This window comes from Triturus cristatus, unplaced genomic scaffold (genome assembly GCF_964204655.1).
Source record: "Triturus cristatus unplaced genomic scaffold, aTriCri1.1 SCAFFOLD_196, whole genome shotgun sequence".
In the NCBI taxonomy this organism is placed as follows: Eukaryota; Metazoa; Chordata; class Amphibia; order Caudata; family Salamandridae; genus Triturus; species Triturus cristatus.
The window spans coordinates 1,188,398-1,214,091 of record NW_028187565.1 but is presented as its reverse complement, the minus strand read 5'-3'; the positions used below and the strand labels follow the sequence as shown (position 1 = coordinate 1,214,091).

The 25,694-nt window shown below is 48.5% G+C and overlaps 1 long non-coding RNA gene across 2 annotated transcripts in view; it reads right to left on the bottom strand.

Annotated features, from left to right (window-relative positions):
- Positions 1–13,147: 13,147 nt before the first annotated feature.
- LOC146771100 (uncharacterized) overlaps positions 13,148–25,694 on the bottom strand; it is a 68,757-nt gene continuing 56,210 nt past the window's right edge. For both annotated transcript variants that reach the window (XR_014975228.1, XR_014975227.1), the window contains exons 2-4: positions 20,945–21,007; positions 19,710–19,855; positions 13,148–13,457 (exon numbers count right to left, since the gene is read on the bottom strand). This is a non-coding gene — a long non-coding RNA (uncharacterized LOC146771100). The remainder of the gene's footprint in view (positions 13,458–19,709; positions 19,856–20,944; positions 21,008–25,694) is intronic.

Below are 25,694 nucleotides of genomic sequence, written 5' to 3'. Positions count from 1 at the left end.
ATGGGAGTGCGCCGCCGGTCTTGTGGAGTCACCGGAATCGGCTCTTCAGGAAGCCAAAGGTCCTCTCTATCACTCGCCTGGTCTGCCCATGGGCGTTGTTGTACCGGTGATCGGCAGCTGTTCTGGGGTTGCGGAGAGGCGTGATCAGCCATGGCATGTTGGGATAGCCAGAGTCCCCTACATGGAAACATCATGGACAGAAGTGGGTCAGGAGAAGCAGTAAGACAGAAAGATGACGCTAAATACAGGAGTAACAGAGTATACCCACCAACAAGACATGCTTGTTCGTTGCGCAGCTGCAGCATCATTTCAGGCACCCTGCTACGCCTCATGATGTAGGCATCGTGTGCTGATCCTGGAAAACAAGCACAGACATGGGAAATCACCATGTTAGCAAGACACACCACAAGGGCATTAATGAAGTGGTAATGTTTCCTGTTTCTATAGGCTACCTCCTGTGCCTGTGGTGGTACCAAAGCCACATGTGTCCCATCAATAGACCCAATGACATGGGGCATCTCTCCCAGGGCATAGAAGTCACCCTTGACACCTGTCAACTGCTCAGGAGTTGGGAAATAAATGAACTCATCCAGGTAAACCAACATGGCCTCTAAAAAATCATGCAGGACACGGCTGAACATGGTCTGGGACATGCCACCAACATGAGCTATGGTCTCTTGAAACGTACCCGTGGCAAAGAAATGTAGGGCTGCCATCACCTACATCTTGGGTGTCAGTGCAGTAGGATACCTGTGTAGCGGTTGGAGGTGTGGTGCCAGCCTTGCTGTCAAGTTCAGAATCAACCGTTGGGTGAAGCGGTAGCGGCGTATACAGTCACGTTCCCTCAGGCCAGCCAAGTCTGGGATTGGTCGGGGGAGAGGCGGAGCCCTGCAGTGATTTGGAAGGGACAACGAAGAGTGAGTACAGTACAACAACACTGTCAATGTACTGAGCACATGTTGAACAGCCAATACACATATGCTACATGCAGAGTCAGGTCTGTGCAATATATCCTGGACACGTATGCCAGGCAGGTGACACTCCTACCAAGAGCCAGCTACAAACGTGGATTCACAAGCTCACCATGACATGGCATGAAACTAGCTGTGGGCCAGTGTAAGTGAACAGGCAGACGCATTACAGGAGTGACAGACATCCACATGTGTGCAGAAGAAGGATGTGTATCATACAGACAGGTTGCGGAACACTAGAGGCACAGGTCATATGTCCCTGAAAAAAGGACAGACCACACACCTTGCCATGAAGGGGTACATGTCAAAACTGATCACACATACATTGATACTACGAAGATATGTCCTTGTCTCGCATGTCCATGTTCGATGCATACATACACATGTTACGTCTGATTCCACGTGTCCTGGTGTGCATAATAGTGTGCCATGCCCATCCACACACATGCACATGTTGGATGCAGCAACTGCAGATGCATTTGACGGAACACAAGCTTATGGGAAAACATGACACACACATGACATACTCACATCGTACAACGCCGGTAGTCACATGTCAGGTGTCATTATCCGTGTACCTGGCATCAGGGGACAGTTGCGGGTGTTGGCGACTGTGCCATGCCAGTGACGCAGTGCTCAACAAGTCTGTACTACATGCACACATGTCAAAGGTGTGAAGGGGATGTGTGGCACATAGTGCACCTTGACACATGACATGTGTACACAGCTCTTCACACATCTATTGGGTTCAAACATGAGGAGATTTGTGCCACATCACAGCCTGACACACCTAGGCCCGAGACATGTAGGACTGCACTGCCAATAACTTGATGTCCAGCCTCGGCCAAGTATGACAGCTCAATTCCTTTCTGTGTGCTGCCTGTCACCAGTGTAAGGTGTGAAACGCACCGTACACACGCTCTGAGGGCGTCTGTAGGGTCCTTATCACTATGGTTGTGTTGCCGTAGGTGTACGCCATAGTGATACGGTCCGTACACGCGTGTATAGGGTCCGTACCACTATGGTTGTGTCGCCGTACGCGTACGCCATAGGGATACGGTCCGTACACGCATGTGTAGGGTTCGTACCACTATGGTTGTGTTGCCGTAGGCGTACGAAATAGGGATACGGTCCGTACACTCGTGTGTAGGGTCCGTATCACTATGGTTGTGTCGCCGTACGCGTACGCCATAGTGATACGGTCCGTACACGCGTGTGTAGGGTCCATATCACTATGGTTGTGTCACCGTACGCGTACGCCATAGGGATACGGTCCGTACAGGCGTGTGTAGGGTCCGTATCCCTATGGTAGTGCAGCCGTACGCGTACGCCCTAGGGATACGGTCCGTACGCGCGTGTGTAGGGTCCGTATCCCTATGGTAGTGCAGCCGTACGCGTACGCCCTAGGGATACGGTCCGTACGCGCGTGTGTAGGGGCCGTACCACTATGGCATACGCGTACGGCGACACAACCATAGTGATACGGACTCTACACACGCGTGTACGGCCCGTATCCCTATGTCGTACGCCTGCGGCAACAGTACCATAGTGATACCGACCCTACACACGCGTGTACGGACCGTATCCCTATGTCATACGCGTACGCCAACACTACCATAGTGATACGGACCCTACACACGCATGAACGGACCATATCCCTATGGCGTACACCTACAGCAACACTACCATAGTGATACGGACCCTACACACGCGTGTACGGACCGTATCATTAGAGTAGTGGTGCCCTAGGGGCATGGAACGCACCGTACCTGTGTGTGTATAGTGAAATTACATAGGGGACACATGAGGGACAAGTATAAGGGCCTAAATGCATGCTGGTTTGTAATGGAGACCGAGTTTCCAGTTCAAATTATTCATCAGGTGGGCAGCAAAAGTCGGTTGGAGACAATTAACAATGTTGCCAAGTGGTTGTTGACTTGACATCATGCTCAATTTTTGAATCATGCAAAGGCCCTCACTGGGGAAGATTTAAAGGGATTGGAGGAAACGTAGGATGCAAATGAGACTGACCAATCACTCTGTACTCCTGTAAATGAAACAGGCCAGCAAGGCCAATATAAGGCAGCCAGGTCCCATGAGAGAGCACTTGCCTGCACAACCTTTCATTCCACACCACTGCTGCTGCTTGTGATTCCTCTGGCACCATGTCCAGGTCTGTGGCGAGGGCCCAGCCATTCACCCTGGAGGAGAATGTGGCATTGCTGGATGTCATCCTCCCACAGTACCCCAGCCTGTATGGGAGACCAGGGGAGCAGGTGAGTGCTGACTCCACTAGCTTAGACTGTGCCCCTTTTTTGTGACTGTCACTTCTGGCATTGTGTCCAGGTGTGACAGACATGCAATGTTCTTTAGAGTGGGTCCCTGGGGGGGAATGGCTCATGTCTCCCATGCAGAGCATGCTGTAGTGCATGCCTGCACTCCTCACTTGCATAGTGCTTACTGTGACAATCACTGCATGGTGCATGCCACATTCAGCCTGGCTAATCCTCTTGGGAATGTTGTTTCTACAGTCCTGATGTGATTCTGTGTTCCCCCCAGTGTGACAGGTGACTGTACCCACAGATGTGTGTGAGTTGAGTGTACCTGTGGTGAGAGTGTCCAAATGATGTGTTCGTCCCCTGGACATTGGTGTGTGTGTAAGTCCCCTGTCATGTGGGTGAGTGTCTATGTGGAGTGTTGCTGCCCAGATGCATGAGGGATGCATATACCCTACCCATCTGATGTGAGCAGGGAGCAGTGCTGTTTGTCTGACGTGCTGGGCTAGCCCAACACCTGTGACACCCCCCAGTCAAGTGGCACATGTGCAGAGTGAGGTTTGTACCCGCAGTTGCCAATGGCAGGTGATTGTCCTGTGCCGGTGTGTGTCTGTGTACTCTGCTGAGGTTGCGTCAGTGGCCTGGGGCATGTGACTGCTTTGAGGTGCTGCACATAATCCTGGTGTAGCTTGTGATGGCCAGTGTGAGCCAGGATCATTGATTGTGTGGCACCCCTCATTCCACCTGTGTACTTTCAATGCCACGTAGTGCATTTGGCCTTCCCCAGAGGATAATGCCCCTATGACAAAGGTGCAATGAGTTGGCTGCATACTATGCCCTGTTCACACCAGCCAAATTGTTCAAATGTGTGTCTCTGTGACATGTAGCAGGTGTATTGATGTTGTCTCACTTTGTCATCCTCACAGGTAGGTGCCTATGCCAAGGGGGAGATCTGGAAGGAGGCCGTCAGGGCCGTGAGGTCGGTGGAGGGACGAAAGCGGCACCTGGCACAGGTGAGGAAACGCTGGCAGGATATTCGGTGCTGGACCAGGAGGATCGCCCGGGTCCTGCTGGGGGACTCACCTGAAGGTCATAAGAACCGTGGGCGCCGCCACCTCACCCACATAATGAAGCGTGTCCTGGCAGTGGTCTTCCCAGAGATGGATAGGCGCTTACGGGAGAAGCAGCAGCAGGAAGGGGGTAGGTACATGTGTGTTTGTTGTGTGTCACCAGCTTTTGGAAGTGCCCAGTCGCATGGATACACAGCCAGGGTTTATATGTGCAGTGCATATTCTGTTCCCTCAAGTCAACCCGTGCTGTTCTTCCTCCCTTCCCCTCCTTGACATGTGTACCCTGGTCTGTGTGTAGTCACTCTTGCACAAGGTTATCTAGGCTGCCAGTTAATCCAAGTGCCCAATGCTTGCAGCATCATGTGTGGGGGTGGTGTGTGACATGTGTTGGGACCTTGCCTGTGCCCTGGCCAGTTCAGTCATTGTGGGGTCCATGTTAGTTGCCACTGATGTTGTCCCGACATAGGAGTGTGTCTTACAAGTGTACTGCCTTACAGCATGCATGACCAATGTTGTGCCCTCAGATATGATGTGCATGAGTGGGAGATGTGCATAGTGCAGGGACGGTCACTTCTGTTGCTGTCATATCCATACATGACCATGGAGGAGTGTGGCCACTACAGTCCCCTGGGGCACCTTTTCCTAGGTATCATGTGTGTCATCCAACAATGTGGACATTCTCTGTGTCTTCAGCATAGGTTGGGCTCTATGGCATTGTACTCTGGCCTAATTTGTATTTACGTAAAGTGTGCTACGTGTCCACTGTACAGGGTGACCAAATTTGGCTTGTGCATACTCACAGTGGCCAATGCCTGTGTGTCTTGGTACAACTATCTGATGATGGTTGTTTGTCAATTATATGTGTGGACAGGCTCACGAGGGGTACTTTGTGTACACTCAGGATTTATTGAAGGGCATGTTTGTAATCCCCGAGTAGGAGGTGTAAGTACTTCCTCTGTCTCAATCACATTGTCTCAGGTAGGGTGGGGTTTGTGCAGGGAAGGCCTACATGTCCAAACCTTATGTCTCCTTGCCACGTCTGGCCTGTGTGTGATGATTGTCTGAACATACACTCAACATGCAGTCTCCCAGTCATGTTGGGCATGGTTTAATGTATTTGGTAAGCAGCATGTGCCAAAAGTTAGGAGACATGGTTCCTGCTCATCCCTTTTTTGGCAACGGTGTGTGGACCAGATGCTGTGCTCGACTGTCCCCAGAGACTGGCTCCTCTGTCTAATTTGATATCAAGTTACATGCTCTCCATTGTTTCCCAGTGGCATGGTGGGTCAACCAACTGTGTGGTGCAGGGCCTACATATGTGCGTAGTATTGTAGATGTTACTCATGTTGTTTTTCATGCTATGCACTGTGACCTATGTAGTTTTGAATCATGTGTCATATGTATACAGGTGTCTGATTTTTCCTGTCTCTTCACCTTGCCCACAGCATCATCGGGGGAAACCGAGGGAGACACTGGCACGGACCTTGAGGAGGGATCCAGCACCTGTGCCACCAGTGCTGGGGAGAGTGGCACGGAGGCCGAGGGGAGTGAGGCGGAGGACCTGTCCAGTCCCACCACCGACTATGACGCTGACGGGTCCGAGGCTGAGCTCCCAGAAGGGGCGGAGGCTGCTCCCAGAGCTGAAAGCAGCACTCACATCTCTCGCCGCCCCCTCCATTCCCATCACCGGCCTCCCACTTGCTCGGGTCCCTTCCCTCCGTGCTAGGCGACAACATGTCTCCTTCGTGCCAGGCACCGCACCCCCTGCCCCTGTCTCCCCTGCTGCCATCAATGCCGAGTCTGTGGACATTCTGCGGCAGTTGCAGGTTGGTCAGCCATCGCTGCTTAATGTCCTCCATGGCCACACCAGACTGCTGACACAGATGGTGTCGTACATGGAGGGCATGTCAGCAGCGATGTCTGACCAACGGATGTTGCTGAAGTCCATAGACTCGTCACTGACTGCAGCAGTGGATATCCAGCAGCGCTCCGTCCCCCCCCATACCCCTGCACCATCCACACTTCCCACTCCCATGCCTGTCCCACGCACACCCAGACGTCCCCATGCACGCACCCCACCAGACACAGGCAGCACACCACCAGGGAAGGCCAAGCGCACACCTCCTGTCACGCACACACAGGGGGAAGTAGGCACACCCACTGGGTCGGGGGGCAAACGGCAGCCACGCTACCACAGTGGGAGTCCGCAGTCATCACGACCCACTTCCTCCAAACCACTCCCCTTAGCTCTCCTGGCCAACTGTCAGATAAAGAGTCCTTCGTGGCCAGTGTGTCCCTCAGCCCCAGTGTGACACCACCCCGCAAGCGGTGGAGGCAGTGCCCGGCCAGGGTAGTTGAGTCCCCCCCCTGTCCACACCCTCCTCCAGTAGCGCTGCAACCCATCCCTCCGACCTCCCCCCCTCCTTGGGGCCTGTGGTTCATTCGGGTGCAGGGGAGACGCTGGAAGAGCTTGCAACCGTGTGCAGCGCCCTGCTAATCACCACCTTTGGCGCTGCCCCACCCCCTGTGGTGGAGTCGTCCGTCCCTGCACCCACAACACCTACCCTTGCCCCTCCTGTCCCTGCAGTGCCTGGTCCTTCCCCCCCACATGATGCCCCCCCTTCTGTGGATGATATGGAAGAGTGAACTGTGCAGTCAAGCTAGGGGAGACGCGTCCCAAAGTGTCCCCCACCAGGACTTAGCACATGGCCTGGCCTATGGGCCCTGTATATAGTGGACATTTCTTTTGCTATAATTTTTTATGCTGAATAAAGCATTTTGGTTTTCATTTGCACACGAATGCTTTTCTGGTCTTGCTGTTGGTGGTGCTGCTCCATGATTTGGGGTGGTGTTAATGTGTTAGGTGTCTGGGAAATGTTGTGATGTGCTGCTCATGGGGTGGACCCTGGTATCTGTGTGCCATCACAAGGTATCTGCAAATAATCTTTGGTCATGTAAGCTCTTACTGTATGGTGACATTGTCCCAGGGTGTGTTCCTTCCTCTGTGGACCCTGACATCTTCCCTGCAGGGTGTTTCCCAATTGTTGTGCTGAGCTCTGTCTACATTTCCTGGGTGTGTGACGGATCCCTTCAACTTTGGCCATGCATGCTCAGCAATGTCTCCACTTGCATCATTTGTGGCATCCTTGGTGGTCACTGTACTTGTGTATGGAGTATATTGACATGTGTGTACTTCCAGCCTCGCACACATGTGTTACGTGTTCTGCAGGGTCTTTTGGGCACCTGTCTGACAATTGTGGGCGTTGTATCTGTGGGTACTCCACCCTTTTCCTTCCATGGGAGGCAACAACTTGTTGGCTGCCCCAGCACCTGTACATTCCTATCAGTCCTGGAATGTGCGTGACAGTGTGTGTTCCCTTTGGGTCTCTTAGTTTAGTAGGGTGGCACATGAATATACAGTCTTGTTGCATGCTCTCAGTGTGTGTATGGTGCTGCCAGCGCCAGGGGTGGATAAGCATGTGTCATTTGTCATCACACCCACATGTGGTGTGTCATGCAGTGGGCGATGGACATCCACCCTCATGGGAGTAGGACACTGCTGTCAGTGATGTGTTGGCATGCCACTCTCAATATAGTCGCACTTTGTGTATGCCTTCATGCACCCATGGAGTTTTGCTAATTGTAGGATGGTGTACACACCACTATGTCTCTGTCCACTGCTGGGAGGACTCTGCACCCACCCCTCCTGTGTCTGGGCACTGCTGGGAGTGATAGGCACCCACCCCTCCTATGTCTGGGCACTGCTGGGATGACTCTGCACCCACCCCTCCTGTGTCTGGGCACTGCTGGGAGGACTCTGCACCCACCCCTCCTGTGTCTGGGCACTGCTGGGAGGACTCTGCACCCACCCCTCCTATGTCTGGGCACTGCTGGGAGGACTCTGCACCCACCCCTCCTGTGTCTGGGCACTGCTGGGAGGACTCTGCACCCACCCCTCCTGTGTCTGGGCACTGCTGGGAGTGATAGGCACCCACCCCTCCTATGTCTGGGCACCGCTGGGAGGACTCTGCACCCACCCCTCCTGTGTCTGGGCACTGCTGGGAGTGATAGGCACCCACCCCTCCTATGTCTGGGCACCACTGGGGGGGCTCTGCACCCACCCTTCCTGTGTCTGGGCACTGCTGGGAGTGATAGGCACCCACCCCTCCTATGTCTGGGCACTGCTGGGAGGACTCTGCACCCACCCCTCCTGTGTCTGGGCACTGCTGGGAGGACTCTGCACCCACCCCTCCTGTGTCTGGGCACTGCTGGGAGGACTCTGCACCCACCCCTCCTGTGTCTGGGCACTGCTGGGAGTGATAGGCACCCACCCCTCCTATGTCTGGGCACTGCTGGGAGGACTCTGCACCCACCCCTCCTATGTCTGGGCACTGCTGGGAGGACTCTGCACCCACCCCTCCTGTGTCTGGGCACTGCTGGGAGTGATAGGCACCCACCCTTCCTATGTCTGGGCACCACTGGGAGGACTCTGCACCCACCCCTCCTGTGTCTGGGCACTGCTGGGAGTGATAGGCACCCACCCCTCCTATGTCTGGGCACCACTGGGAGGACTCTGCACCCACCCCTCCTGTGTCTGGGCACTGCTGGGAGTGATAGGCACCCACCCCTCCTATGTCTGGGCACTGCTGGGAGGACTCTGCACCCACCCCTCCTGTGTCTGGGCACTGCTGGGAGGACTCGGCACCCACCCCTCCTGTGTCTGGGCACTGCTGGGAGTGATAGGCACCCACCCCTCCTATGTCTGGGCACTGCTGGGAGGACTCTGCACCCACCCCTCCTGTGTCTGGGCACTGCTGGGAGGACTCGGCACCCACCCCTCCTGTGTCTGGGCACTGCTGGGAGGACTCTGCACCCACCCCTCCTGTGTCTGGGCACTGCTGGGAGGACTCTGCACCCACCCCTCCTGTGTCTGGGCACTGCTGGGAGGACTCTGCACCCACCCCTCCTGTGTCTGGGCACTGCTGGGAGGACTCTGCACCCACCCCTCCTGTGTCAGGGCACTGCTTGGAGTGATAGGCACCCACCCCTCCTATGTCTGGGCACTGCTGGGAGGACTCTGCACCCACCCCTCCTGTGTCTGGGCACTGCTGGGAGGACTCGGCACCCACCCCTCCTGTGTCTGGGCACTGCTGGGAGGACTCTGCACCTACCCCTCCTATGTCTGGGCACTGCTGGGAGGACTCTGCACCCACCCCTCCTGTGTCTGGGCACTGCTGGGAGGACTCTGCACCCACCCCTCCTGTGTCTGGGCACTGCTGGGAGGACTCTGCACCCACCCTCCCTGTGTCTGCTGGGAGGACTCTGCACCCACCCTCCCTGTGTCTGGGCACTGCTGGGAGGGATAGGCACCCACCCCTCCTATGTCTGGGCACTGCTAGGAGGACTCTGCACCCACCCCTCCTATGTCTGGGCACTGCTGGGAGGACTCTGCACCCACCCCTCCTGTGTCTGGGCACTGCTGGGAGTGATAGGCACCCACCCTTCCTATGTCTGGGCACCACTGGGAGGACTCTGCACCCACCCCTCCTGTGTCTGGGCACTGCTGGGAGTGATAAGCACCCACCCCTCCTATGTCTGGGCACCACTGGGAGGACTCTGCACCCACCCCTCCTGTGTCTGGGCACTGCTGGGAGGACTCGGCACCCACCCCTCCTATGTCTGGGCACTGCTGGGAGGACTCTGCACCCACCCCTCCTGTGTCTGGGCACTGCTGGGAGGACTCTGCACCCACCCCTCCTGTGTCAGGGCACTGCTGGGAGTGATAGGCACCCACCCCTCCTATGTCTGGGCACTGCTGGGAGGACTCTGCACCCACCCCTCCGGTGTCTGGGCACTGCTGGGAGGACTCGGCACCCACCCCTCCTGTGTCTGGGCACTGCTGGGAGGACTCTGCACCCACCCCTCCTGTGTCTGGGCACTGCTGGGAGTGATAGGCACCCACCCCTCCTATGTCTGGGCACCGCTGGGAGGACTCTGCACCCACCTCTCCTGTGTCTGGGCACTGCTGGGAGTGATAGGCCCCCTCCCCTCCTATGTCTGGGCACTGCTGGGAGGACTCTGCACCCACCCCTCCTGTGTCTGGGCACTGCTGGGAGGACCCTGCACCCACCCCTCCTGTGTCTGGGCACTGCTGGGAGGACTCTGCACCCACCCCTCCTATGTCTGGGCACTGCTGGGAGGACTCTGCACCCACCCCTCCTGTGTCTGGGCACTGCTGGGAGGACTCTGCACCCACCCCTCCTGTGTCTGGGCACTGCTGGGAGGACTCTGCACCCACCCCTCCTGTGTCTGGGCACTGCTGGGAGGACTCTGCACCCACCCCTCCTGTTGTCTGGGCACTGCTGGGAGGACTCTGCACCCACCCCTCCTGTGTCTGGGCACTGCTGGGAGGACTCTGGACCCACCCCTCATATGTCTGGGCACTGCTGGGGCTGATGGCCACACACCCCTATGTGTCTGTCCACTGGCGTGGTACGACCCGTACCCACGCTCTTAAGGCGTGGGTACGGGCCGTACCCCTACGGCACCCCAACAATGGCGGTACGGCCCGTACCCACGTCCCAAAGGCATGGGTACGGGCCGTACTGCCATTGTTGGGGTGGGCGCGGTACGACCCGTACCCATGCTCTTAAGGCATGGGTACGGGCCGTACCCCTACGGTACTACAACTATGGCGGTACGGCCCGTACCCACGTCCCAAAGGCATGGGTACGAGCCGTACCGCCATTGTTGGGGTGACGTAGGGGTGGGCGTGGTACGACCCGTACCCATGCCTTTGGGAAGTGGGTACGGGCTGTACCGCCATAGTTGGGGTGCCGTAGGGGTACGGGCCGTACCCACGCCTTAAGAGCGTGGGTACGGGTCATACCACGCCCACCCCTACGTCACCCCCACTATGGCGGTACGGCCCGTACCTACGTCCCAAAGGCATGGGTACGAGCCGTACCGCCATTGTTGGGGTGACGTAGGGGTGGGCGTGGTACGACCCGTACCCATGCCTTTGGGACGTGGGTACGGGCCGTACCGCCATTGTTGGGGTGCCGTAGGGGTACGGCTCGTACCCACGCCTTAAGAGCGTGGGTACGAGTCGTACCACGCCCACAAATACGTCACCCCAACAATGGCGGTACGGCCCGTACCCACATCCCAAAGGCATGGGTACGAGCCGTACCGCCATTGTTGGGGTGACGTAGGGGTGGGCGTGGTACGACCCGTACCCACGCTCTTAAGGCGTGGGTACGGTGCGTACCACAATTGTTGTGTTGCCGTTCGCATCCATGTCGACTTCCGTTGTGGCGGACGCAGGCCTTGGTGGAGACGCCCCCGCCCCCCGAAGTGACCAGGCCCTGGGGGTCAGGTATGTACAGGGCATGTATGATTTTTAACTTGGGTGGGGGTTATGTTTCCTGCCCCTGCCCCCCCCTTTTCCCCTGGGTGTTGTTCTGACCTTCTGCGGCGTCTGCGTCGGTTCCTGTACACCAGGTGGACTGCTATGAGGGCCGGGATGACACTTAGGTTGGGGTCCATGGCTGTCCGTCGCGTACAGGTGCTCCTTCTGCGCGTCGTCCTGATTTCCCGGCAGTTTTTGGCTGCCGTAAAATATTGTCCGTGCGGAGTGACTTGGGCACGAATCGTACTTGCTGGTTCGTGAAACGCTGCCTGACTCCGTCCGGACGTCACGTCCGCGGTGTCCCGGATCCGATTTGTATTTTTTTTTTGCCGGTCGGTGTTTTTGACGATTCGTACGGAAATGGTGTTTCTGTACGAATCGTACTTGCGGGTTTGTAAGGTGTTTTTCCCGGGTACGAGTCGGACGGAGAAAACGCTCCATCCGATGGTTCGTACCCGGGTTTTAACGGATCGTAATCGACACCTTAATGTAAGCTATATACCTGCGTAGGTGAAATTGTAATCACACAGGGGCAATTTATGAAATTCTAGAATTTACTGTTACACAAAATTTGTGATATTTCTAGAAATTCCACATTACGCAGTTTTGTTTAACTTTCTTACCCAAGTTTGCGCCATGCATAAAAAAGTCTTACCAGATAATAGTGGGATACTGGTTTGCACAGATAATGTTTTGCCAAGAGTAATTTTCTCCTCAAATTACTCTTCTACTGGTATTTTGCAAAACCTTTATACACAAGGTGTGGACTCAGGGAAAACATTGATTTGAGATACTTTCAAGCCACATTTCATTGCATAGGTTCACAAAATTGTCATGGAAATACACAAAAGTTTACAGGAAGCAACATGTAATTTTGCACACTCAAAGGTTAATCCTTTGTATTTAATTCCTTGAGGTTTGGAATCAGTGCACTGTGTTAAATCCATGTAGGCTATGCATGTTTCATACGGCTAGGTGGTGATAGTGTTTGGGGAGGGTGATGGCTACCGCTAGACCACTGCTTTAACAAGGACACCTGATCAACTCATGGGGTGGATCCGTGAAGTTATGGCTGGACGCATATACAGGGAAATACTGAGAGGTTCCGGCTTTGTTCAAAGGAGGGCAGTAACCACACAATCACAGCAATGTGAGAAAGTATACAGGGTACATAAGGTAAACATTGAAACAGGGATTCTGCAAATGCAAATGCTGGAGTGGATGTTGTCCTATGTTCAGCCTTAAAGTTTGATTTGCAGTCTAATTACATAAATCAAAGTAGGATTCATTTTGGATGCCCACGGTTGTGGTATATAGGTTTTTAAACACAACAGAGACCCAGATATTGCTAGGGGCCTGGGGCAATTGGTAGAACAAGGAACAGAGGAACCGAATTAAAGGAATATGCAGACATTATGTGCAGTCAAATGACAATTTTAATCAATAAACTATTAAAATCACAAAAGGGTGCAGTCAGAGTTAGTTCAGAACAATGTACCTTGTGCTCCTTCATAGGTAACACACTCACGTGATAAACATGATCATCTCAGTGTCAAAGTAACAAGAACAACACAGCCCATCATAACAAACCATATATTGAAAAGTGGGTCTGGGGTACAATCAGTTGACGGCGTTTTGATCCACGATCATCATCAGGACTCCAACATCTATCAAGAGCCGAGATCATGTTAGCCAGCACTGAGAAGCATAGTAACTCTGCAGCACAAGTCTGTGGAGAAAGAATTTGTCAGAATAGCCTTAAATTCCAAAAATTGTTGGCATAAACCAGGGGTCGCCGTAAGGGACTGTTTGTGAGTGCCTGTGTGCGGAATCATTCATGAGGCAGGGAAGAAGCCAGGGTGGGCTGAAATGGGCAGCAGGAGCAAGAGCAATGAAGTCCCGCTAGCCAAAGCAGGAGCAATGTTCGAAGACTACAACCATGAACACAGGGCACAAGACGGGGGTGAGGACAGCTTCCTCAGACAGTGGAAGTGTATTGCCTGCATTCCTGTGGCGGGAGGGTAGAGACCCTGACAATGACATGTATAGATTGTAGACAGTGCTACTGTTAGCAATCCCATGAGCCTTGTTAGTGAGCGGATGATGAGTAGGTGTTCCAAAGCATTGCTACTAGGTTGATGCAAGGGGTGAAGGATGGGACTGTAGTTCTGATTGTTCAAGGTGTGGAAGTAGGCCAGGCCTGGTTTTGTCGGTCTGTCCACCTATGAAAAACAATCCCTCTGCATGCCGCATGCAACAAAACCTCTGCTAAATTCCAAAAGCCCTCAGCCACATTCCTTATGCTAGACATGTGTTTGCTACATCTCACATGCACAAAGAGCTCCTCCATCACCTCCCATATGCAAGAACTACTTTAAAAGTATCCCGTACATGAGAGGACTTCAATCCGCAACAACAAACCCTTCACCCTTATTCCGCATGCTAAACAATCTGTACCACAAGACACATGTAACAGATGCTGCCATGTCCCACCTGCATCAAACCTCTTCTACATCCCAATAAGATATAAATGTCTGCCACATACTCTAGACAATAAACATCTACACTGAATAAAAGACAACAAAACAACGGATGCATTCCATATACGACAAAAAAAGCTTTACATAGTTTTCAAATGAGAAAAAAATCATTTCCATGTCTCACATGTAATTTCTGGGATGGAGCACATCTCAGACACTTCAGGAGGTGTAAAAAGAAACATACCATTAAATACCATACTACAACATAAGAGCGATATTGAGTAACCCATATGGTTTTAAAAACCTGGAAGCAAAATACATCACAGTCTTTATCGTTTTACAAGGAGGAGAAGAAAGAAAGGGGCGAAGGGTGAAATAACAAGAGGATAAAAAACAACCGTAAATAATCAGTATCCTAAATATAATCGTCTAAGAAAGAATGTTCTCATCTATAAATTAATACTGAAAGAATGAAACAAATATCATATATTAAACCTAAGAATGTCAATTTATACAATTACAATTGAAAGGACCGAGATAGAATATTTATGGGGGATAACATTTTTCAGATAATGCAGAATTAGTAACCTGACTAAGAAATGTAGTGAGAGGCAACCATAACAGACAGTTCAGCATTATGAGCAGATAAACATTTAATAGTGTATATAGTAACTAATTTATGATGTAAGCATACCGAATCCCACCCCCCCTACAGGATAATTTAGATGATGCTTTCCAATTAAAGGTGATTTGTTGAAAAGCAATTGCCAATAAAATATCTAATAACTTATTTTTAGTGAAAGATGGTACAAGATAATTAGTTAAAGAGCCTAGAAAAATGTAAAGTAAATTGAAGGAATACTCTAGTCTACAAATCCTTCTAATCTGGGACCAGCACTTATGCCAAAAAAAAAGTGTATTCGGACACCTAAACAGCATATGCATATGAGCTAGCAGAGGCATCTGAGGAGAATCTGGAACAATTTAGGGAATTAAATGTAATCTGTGATAAATAAAAAATAAGGATTGAGTGATACTTGCTGACCTAGACATTTTATATATATGTGCCCAAATCTTTTTCCAGATAGTAACTTCCCAATTGAGAGCAAGGTCCTTTCCCCATAAGGATTCCAACTTGGATTTGGTCCAAGAGGAGTCCAGAAGAGACAGAGTTTTATAGATAAATTAAGCTTTATGGCCAGTTTTCAAGAAATCAGTTAGTCCAGAGCTAAGGGAATTGAGGAAATAGACTGTTGTAATGACACATGAACATCAAGAATGATATTTATTAATGATAAATAACGTGGATAGAAAGACTTGAGGGCAATGATAATCAAGACATAATTGATGAAAAGAGATAGGAGAATTACCTTGAAAAAGCTGAGATACCCAAATAAGACCTTTATCCTTCAAAGTACGCCAAAAACGAAGGCTGTTGTAGAGTTTAATCAACAAGTTATGCCATAATGGCATTTTCAGGAAAAGAGAGGGAGTCAAAGTAATGGGGAGAAATGTAGATTGGATTAATGATGCCGTATTTTGTAAAATATCAGAGCGAAGAAGCAACTTTGTGGAGGAAAAAGAAAGTATCTCTTTGAAAGTAAAAGGAGCAATAAAGACTTTTCAAGCTCTAGCCACAATGGAGAGAAAGGTGTAGACAATTCAGAGGTCCAGAGCGCTGCCGGATGTAGGTCAAAGGCTTTATGGTACTGGCAGAAATTCGGAAAATTCAACCCTTCTACTGATTTGAGTCTCTGTAAAGTAAATCAGGCTACTCTTGGTTTTTTATTGTTCCATAAAAATCTAATTAGAAGAGAATTAATTTACAGTAAAAGAAGAAAAATCATCATGTTAATAGAATCTAAGCGAACCCGCCATGATAAAAATAAAGGATTCCAAGAAGATAGTATAGTCTCTGCTCTAGTATTAATTTCTCTAAAGTTAATTTTGAATATTTCGGAATAGAGCTGGTAAACCAAATCCCTAAATATTTCATCCTGACCGAAGTAGGCCACTTATACCTAGTAGAATTAAAAGAGTGACTAAAGGTATAATTATTAAGTGGAAGATTTTCTGTTTTATCTTTATTTATTTTATATCCTGATACCTGCCAAAAAGAAGACATTTCCTGTAAAAGCGAGGGCAAGGAACTTTCAGGAGAGGAAACAAACAAAAGAATATCATCTGCATATGCAGCACACTTCAAATGACAATCTCCGTAAGGAAAACCAGAAATAGAAGAATTATTACAAATGCGAGCAAGAAAAGGTTCAAGCGAAAAAACAAATAATATTGGAGAAAGCGGGCCTCCTTGTCTAACTCCTCTATGAAGGGAAAAATAAGAATAAACTTTACCATTAACTAATACTGATGCACGAGGAGTACAGTATAAAAGATAGATAAGTGCTGTAAAGTTAGGTCCAAAACCATGCCATTTTCATGATTGAAGCATAAATTCCCAACTTATTCTATCAAACGCTTGCTCAACATCAATGGTTTTAGCTGCAAGAGAAGGTTTAAAAGTATGAAATTTACTGAGAACATTCAAAAACAAACAGGCATTGTCTGATATAAGTCTTCATTTAATAAAACCAGATTGCTCTTTTCCAATAAGATGGGGTAGAAACAACTCCAATCGAAGAGCTAAAAGCTTAGCAAATATTTTGTAATCCACATTTAATATAGAGATTGGCCTATTATTTTTAAAATCATGAGGATTTTTACCATCCTTATGAATTAGACAGATGATTTCTTCTTTAAAAGAAGCTGAAGTGGTAGAAGAGTCAATAACATGGTTAAATAACCGAAATAAATAGGGAAGCAGGAGATGAGAGAAATGTAAATAAAATTTGACTGTGAAACCATCAGGGCCTGCTGTTTTTCCCAACTTTAATGACTTTATTGCTCCAGACAGTTCATCAGAAATAAGCTCTCCTTCTAAAGAATCAAAGTCCAGTTTAGAAGGGGTAACATGAGGAGTCTGATCTAAATATTCTGTAGTTGTGGAAAGGGGAGGCACTTCCTCCAGGGTATAAAAAGACTTACAACATTTTACAAATTCTTCTAAAATAGCTTGGTGATTAGTGACAGACTACCCCTGTGATGAGGATATAGAATCAATAACGTGTCTCTCTTTTTTAACTTTTAAATAATTCGCTAGCAGTTTACCAACTCTATTTTTCTCACCATAATATCAGGCACTATTCCTCAAAAGAATATGGTCAGCTTCCTCAGTAGAGCCAGTATTAAATCGCAATTTAGCCCGCAACAAACTATGCAAATCTGAAGGCGATTTAGAAGAGAAGTACCGCTGCTCCAAAGTTTGTATTGATGAAAGTAACGTTGTAAGTTCTTGCGCTTTGCTTTTATTTTTCTTTTTCTTTGAGACATAATTTAAAATAAAATCCCTTGCAGACGCTTTAAACGTGTCCCACAATAAGGCAGGTGAAATTTATGAATTATCAATGAAAGTGAAAAATTCTGAAGCAAAGGAGATAAAAGAACTAGAAAATTGAACATCCTGAAGCAAAAAACTATTAAATATCCATCTATGAAAAGGAGGTCTAAGGGGAACCAAATCCAAGTCAGTGATAACCATGGCATGGTCAGAAAGTACATTTGGAGTGATGTGGGATTGCACAAGGAATTGTGAAAGATGTTTAGAAAGAAAATTATGGTCTAGTCGTGAAAGTGTACTGTGAGTAGCAGAGTAAAAAGTATAATCCTCAGGAAGTATTTTGGAATATGAACTGGTATCGTGGAAAGGAGATACAGTAAAAGTGGAAAGATCATCAAATCCATAGGTTAATACAACCTCCATGAATCAACTAAGGCACTTTTAGAAATGATAAAAAGAAATTGTTTGTACATTTTATATGACACAAATTGAACTGATGACTTACTATCCAAAGAAAGGATCTAAAATTTGTTTACGATCTCCTCCTAGGATAAAGTATGCATCATAATACTTCGCACATTTTCTTGCAATTGAAGGCCAAAAAGTATGATCAGGTTTTGAAGGAACATAAACATTCAATATAGTTAGAGGTATATTATCTATCAGTACATTAATAAAAACCCACCTACCAGCATCTTCCGTTTCTTGTGAGACCACAGTAAGATTAAGAGACTTATTACATAATATCACAACCCCATTCTTTTCAATTACAGAGGGAGAAACAAACAAGTGTCCCACCCAGTTTCTTTTAAATTTCAGTGCCTCAGAATGGATAAGATGAGCTTCTTGTAGATAAGTGCTTTCCAAACTTTTCATGTTGGTGACACACTTTTTAGACATGCATCATTTTGTGACACGGTAATTGAGTTTTACTAGCAATATATATGATTTTTAAAATAATAACATATATACATTTCCATGACTGCTGTCATTTAGGAGTAACAATATGTAAATATGTGCAAGAATTAAAACAATTTGAATATAACCAGCAGCACTCACTATTTTAATGAGAAGTATGAGGTTGATAGCGAGCATGTGGAGCTGAAGGAGCCACGTCACTGGCGATGCTGCTGTCACCTCCCCCCTGTGTAAGCTTGAATAGGTCTGCGGGAGGCGGCAACAGCGAGCGCTGCAGGATCCCCATGTATGTGAAGCTGTGTCACTGGTGATGCTGCTTACTCCCTCCCTGCGTAAGCTTGGAAGGGTCTGCGGGGGCAGGAGTCTGCGGGGTGGCACCAGCGAGAGCCGCCGCTGTCTTTACTCACCGCCGGAGGTTCCACAGGTCTGCGGGAGGGCAGCAGCAGTATGCGCCGGATGGCTGCTGGCAATGGTGCTGCTGGCCTCCCCCTGGCCTAGATTGAACGGGACTATGGGGGTGGCGAAGAGCACTGTACTGCAGGAGCCACCGGCAGTCTTCTCACCGCCACTGCCGAATGCTTCAACTGGTCAGCTGGAGTGTGGCAGCGAGCAGCAGTGATGCTCCGATTCCAATCACGGCTCGCTGCCCTGCCACAGGAGACTCTTACTCTTTCGCAGGAACAGGTAATGCATCAGTAGCATGCACAGTACCGTCCTGCATGATGCCTAGACCGCATTGCCTAGACCACGTTGTGTGACACACCTACAGACAACAGCCGACACACTAACGTGTCGCGACACACCGTTTGGAAAGCACTGTTGTAGATGAATGAGGTCAGGATTAGACTTACCTAAATACGGTAATATTCTCTGTTGTTTAACCGGATTGAGGGACCCCTTAATGTTCCATGATATAACCCGGAATTATATGGAGTGAATCAGGGGCAAAAAATGTGAGAACCTAAAACTACTAAAGTTTAACATCATTACTATCAAGAGAAAAACAGGTAACGATGAAGGAGAAAAAGAAGGAAATAGGAGAAAGCACAGGAGTAAAAGAAGAAAAAAGTGCAAGATAAAGAGAGAAGAAAACTAGAAAAGGCAGCGAAAGAGTGTAACAAGAAAAAAATGAGAGACAAAGAGAAAAGACAGTACATATCCAAAAAGGATGACTGTAAGGACATACCTGAATAAGTAACAATAGGAGAAAAAACAACAGGGTGGTGACGACACACGAATGATGACACACCCAGAGGAGAAGGAGTCCACGTCTCACTCGGACTATACACACTTACGAGGTAGGACTGCACAAAGTAAACATATATGATGAATCTGTAAAGAAGACGAGGAGAGAAAAAAAACTTAGAAGGAATAATGTAACATATTATAACATTTCTGACAAAATTACTCATGAGACATATTAAAACTTCAAGGAGACCTTATTAAACTACCAGAGAAGAGAAAACCTGTAGGGGACAGACAAAAAAATAAAAACATCAACCATTGGAGGGACCAGCTGTATTCATAGTGACCAATGTATAAGACTGTGTGATTTTTTTAAGTTCAGCTGGATCTTCAAACGTTGTAGTGTTATTCTGGAATGTCACCTTAAAAGTACAGGGATGAAAGAGACCATATCTGGCACCAAGGGAGCGGAAAGGAGTACGAAGATTCAGGAATTCCTTGCTTTTAGCTGCTGTTGCGTTAGAGACATCCTGAGATAGAAAAACTCCCTGACCCAACCAGGAGACTTGACGTTTCGCTTTAGCCGCACAAAGAACCATCAACAGGTCAGTAAACTTTAAAAAAAGAATAATTACTCCTCTTGGTTTGCCTAGACACGATGACAATGCAGGATGAGAACCTAGCCTATGCGCTCTCTGAATGTTCAGTGTAGTAGAGGGAGGCATATCTAACAACTTAGGAAGGAAGGAGGTAAAAAAGGAGACAGGATCATTCCGCTCCAATAGCTCCGGAAGACCATAAATTTGAAGATTATTCCGCCTGTTCCAGTTTTCCAAATCCTATGTATGTTAAGTCAAAAAACTTCCTTCTCCAGACAACTGATTTTATTAATTTCTTCACCCATGTCTACAATGTGTTGCTCTACCAAAGATATTCGTTCCTCCATCCTTGACCATTTATCATCCAAGCATTGCAACCTGTTATTAGTATCTTCCACAAAGGGGCGTAATGCACAAATCTCTTCCAGTACTAGTTCCAGAGAAATAGGAGACATAGACTTCTCAGGTGAAGGAGGATCTTATTTAGGTCGCTTAGATACTGAGGAAGGAGACTGATCCTTACGTTGGGAGGATTGCAGAGAAACAGCAAGAGGTACTGTAGCATTGGCCATTTCACAAGGAGAACCCAAAGAGACAATTGATAATGTCTTTGAAGTAGAAATAATAGATACAGCACCTGACCCAGGAGACAAGGGTTGAGCCGTAGGAGTGAAAACAAACTGCGGTTTCCATAATTTTCCTGTGGAAAAGAAAATTACTGTAAGTCAATATTCTCCACATATGCAGTATTACTGCACTTATTTATATGAGGAGGATTCAATAGCAAAATGAACTCCAAATGTTCACCAGCAGGCAAAAAGTTAAGATTATTCAGGTGCCAAAATATAGTCATAATACATCATTTATGACCTTAGAACAGTGTTACAAGAAACATATTGCATTAAGTAAATCCTTCCATACATCACTGCAGCATAAGATCTCTGCTCTTTAAAACTGCTGAAAATAACTATGTTGTAAGCGTTCCTCAAAGCGAATCCTAAGCAGTGAAATTCTGTTAGCGTGAGACAAGATATAAAATGGCAGCGCCCATCTGAGGAAAACTCTACAACGGTGAAAAAACATTCAGAACACTCTGTTGCTGCTTATAAAATAAACAGCTTGGCAGCTTCCCTAACTCTCCTCCTTTCCCACAGTCACACATCTCTTTTAAACCCGGCTTCCAAAATGCCAAAATGTCATTCCTCGTTCCGCGGTGCACTGGAGCCTCTCCGCTAGGTGGCGATTTTACGTAGCGCCAAAGCCACGCTCCTACGTCACACACCGTTGACCTTAATGACATCAAAGGAAGTGGCATTGTCATGACCTTTGACCATAGATCTTTAAATTTACAGGAAGTGAGGCTACAACCTTTAGGGTACTTATTTGGTAAACCTTGCATACTCCTTTCTCTTTTTATTTAAAAAAATGTAAAAGTTTGAAGAGAATATAGCACTACTGAACAGTACTGGTAGCATAACGTATTCACACTATAGCCATAGCTTAATGGTTCCCCCAGTTTAAAGAACAATGGGATATCTGTTAATAGATAGCAGGAAGTATTTAAGTTCACATGTATAAAATGATATACACCTTATATTGAATATGAATGTATTATTCCTGATTGCCAATAAAATGTAATTACTGATAATTTGTAAGGCATTATCACTTGGGCAACTCACAGAGCTTAAGGAACTTTCATACACACACTTTTACATGTATTAACAACAATTAAACAAAGCAGTAACGTGTATTATCTGCCTTGTAGTTAATTTTTACTTAATTGGAAGAATAAGCATTGCATTGCTGAAATTATTTATTTTACAAAACTTAAATGTAACGCCCTGGTCCCAGAGAAATCTCATTAAGATACCTTTCCCCCGTATGCCATGGGTGCCCTCTTAGGTCAAAAACACCATACAATACGCCAGTGCCACACTTTTCCCATTAGTGCTGTCCATGTACCATGGGTGACCCTTATGGCAAATATTACCTCTTGTATGTTAGGACCAGAATTTGTAAACCAAATAGGGGGCACTGTTCCAGGGTTTGTGTCTGCAATTAGTTAACACGTAGTCCTCACACTTAGGGGGACAAAAAAGAGAAACAAGGAGAGGAAGGAAGAGAGGTGTCAGGTCATGGGGTGGGGAGAGACACAACTTGTCTCTTGTAGACCTCACACATCCCAGGGGATGTCATGCTTCATCATTGGGCAGTTGCTCCTCGTCGGGCCGGCGGTGCAATGCCCTACGGGTCCCCCGAAGGGTATCTTTGACGGAATCTTTTAGAGAGCTGCCGATGGGTGCATGTGGGTGTGTGGGTAACAGGTTGGGTGTGAGGGACAGTGCGTGCGTGCAGTGCGGATAAAAATGCCTAAGGGTAGCCAAAAAAGTTTTTAATGAAGAGGTACCCTTGGCAGAGTAAAACAACCCGTAGGTTAGGGGTTACCAGCGTGGGCGCAATGTGCCCTAGGTAACTACGTTAAGGTCGACATGTTTCACGCCTGAAAACGGTCAAACGATCCTTGGTGTTTCTTCAGGACCAAGAGTGTAGGTGGAGAGTGGTGAATGCACGAAAATATGTGTTAAGGGTGGGGTAACAATGGCCCACTTGAATTCTAATAAGGGGGGGAAAGAAAAGAAGGGGAGAAGCCTACAGCTACTAGTCAGTGGCTATCATAGATCCTAATTAGATTAATGCCCCCTTCGAATATGACCTGTGGAAACAGAAAAAGAAGAGATGCAACACATAGGGGTCAGGATACAAAGTACTCTGTCCTCTGGTATGTTCGCCCTGCCAAGGAGGGTGCAGAGGAGGCAATCGAAAGTAATGGGGTGAGACAATGAACACAAGTGATCTAAAAGAGATCTAAAAAAATAGTATTGATCACCCAAGGGGTGGTTGTGTCACCAACCGTGACGGGGCGCAATGGAGGGGGAGGCAATTCAAACCCCAATCCACCAGGCAGAGGGGTAGTGCCCGGGCTCAAGGGATGAGAAACCTCCTCACAACATATGGATCGCCCCAGACCAGGTCACGGCAGCAAGTAGAAAGCCCTTTAGGTGAAGCACGGGTAGAGACACGCACCACTTGTATACAGCGCCTCGTGGCCACACTTGGTATGGTCCCAAAATCGTAGTGTGGTGTCAGAGGCAAGGTGCACACCAGGTCAAGTCTCTAAACTTATTACTATGACCAGGAGCAAAGAAGCTGAGCACAGAACTAATAAGGTGGTGATCGGCTTACCTAGATACAAAGATAAAGTTTCTTCATGAGCTAATGGCATGGGATGCCTGCACCTTCTTGGGCTGTGGTAATCAGAAAAAACAGAAAAAACGCCATGGGCAGTAGGGAGAAAGAGATAGCAAAAGACGTGCAATAAGTCGTCTTGTTATATACGAGGCATTATCGTGCAAGCGTACGCTGTAAAGTCACTCAAGGCAATACATTTGTAGTTTACTCACGGTTTTACTCGGGTGTCGGCGTGACTAGCCTACCCCGTCCGGACGCCTGCTCGTAGGTAGAGAGCTGGGGGCATCTGCCGTTTCTTATAGCTCCGCTACGGTGACTGGGGAGCCGCCCACTTCTGGGTTGATCACGTGGTGTCCACGTTGAGGAAGATATGGACAGCGCATGTGCATGTCATGCTCCACTAAGGTGCGGAGGTGCGCATGCGCCTGAGATAAATCTGAGTAATTCGAATTTGTCGAGAGTTTGGAAGCGCTGTATAAAGGCGAGGTTGAAAGGAGTAGTATGTGTTGGTGGCTAAAAACTTTATCAGTTGGTGACCCAAAGTTGTCTCAAAACGGTTGCAAGAGCCCAATGCTAAATGGGGGGTTGGGCACCGAAGGTCGGAAAACCACACAGAATGAAGGATGAGCATGTCCTCTATCCAAGGTGACAATGAATAAAAGAAGCCACGAATAAGTGTAAGTATGGAATGTAATGTGTGTCAACATACACACGGGTAAAAAATTACCGAAAGCCTACTAAAAAGCGAGAGAGATGAGATCACGGTGTGGGGGTAAGGTACTCACAGACCGTGTACGCACAGAGGTGAGCGAGTTTCTACCAGAAGGACGCTGCTCACCATATCAACAACCAGGACCCATGTGGTATCCTCCATATAATGCACCACATCCGGGTTTCCAACAGCCTTTCTTCCACAACCCTCCTCCTCCTTTTCAGAACAGAGGCAGGGGCAGAGGCAGAGGAAGAAGAAGAGGGAACAAACAGGTTCAATGGCAGGACACAGACAACCAACAGAGAACAACAACAACAAGGAGCATGACGCATCAAAAAAATTAATCGTGAACCTCTCATCCAGGTCACTGAATCCGGATGAGACTGCAGCACTTGAAATGGGTTTGGGATTCGTTCCAACTCCAAAAGAGGACAACTTCCGGCTCAATGAAGAGTTACACCAACTCTTCCGGAAGGTCAGACTCAGGGCATTCTTCAATGACACAACTATACCTGAACAGGAAGACACCGGACTGAGGCCACCCTCTAGATTTACTCCTACTGCGGGGATGGTCCCTGTGGAAGTCCTTACCTTTGAAAAGGCGGTGCTTAAGGAGGCCAATCTTCTCAAACCACCCACCACCTTCAACAATATGCCTAGGAGACTACGAAACGCCGTCAATTCCCTTAAAAACGATCCGAACATCGTGATCAAACCTGCGGACAAAGGGGGAGCCACAGTGATCCTCGATACCAAGGACTACGAGCTGGAATGTGCACGACAACTTGGCAATACAGAATATTACAAAACCCTTGACACTGATCCAACTGCACGTCTGCTTGGACAGATCCGCATCATGGTGAATGAGGCATCCACCGAGGGTTGGATCACAGCCAAAGAAGCGGCATTCCTTGTGAATAACACACCAAGAATGCCCTATTTCTACCATCTGCCCAAAATTCACAAGGGTGTCACACCCTGTCCCGGTCGCCCCATAGTATCTGGCATCAACTCACTTTTGGAACCTCTCAGCCAATTCAGTGATTTCTTTCTACGCCCCTTGGTTCAATCAACACCGGCGTACCTCAAAGATACCCGTGATGTTCTCAACCTCATCCAATTGATCAACGAAGAGAACACAGAGGACATCAATCTCTTGATCACCCTCGATGTCGAGGCATTATACACCAACATCCCCCAAGATGCCACCATCGAGGTTACCAATAACCTTCTGAGAGAATCCGAACTCGCTACCAACACGCCGGCGGAGTTCATAACAGCCCTCATCTCGATGGCCCTGATGAACAACTTTTTCAGGTACAAGTCCTCCATATACCATCAGGTCCAAGGTACCAGTATGGGGAGTACCTTCGCTCCTAGTCTGGCAGGCCTGTACATGGCACATTTTGAGGTGACCTACATCTTC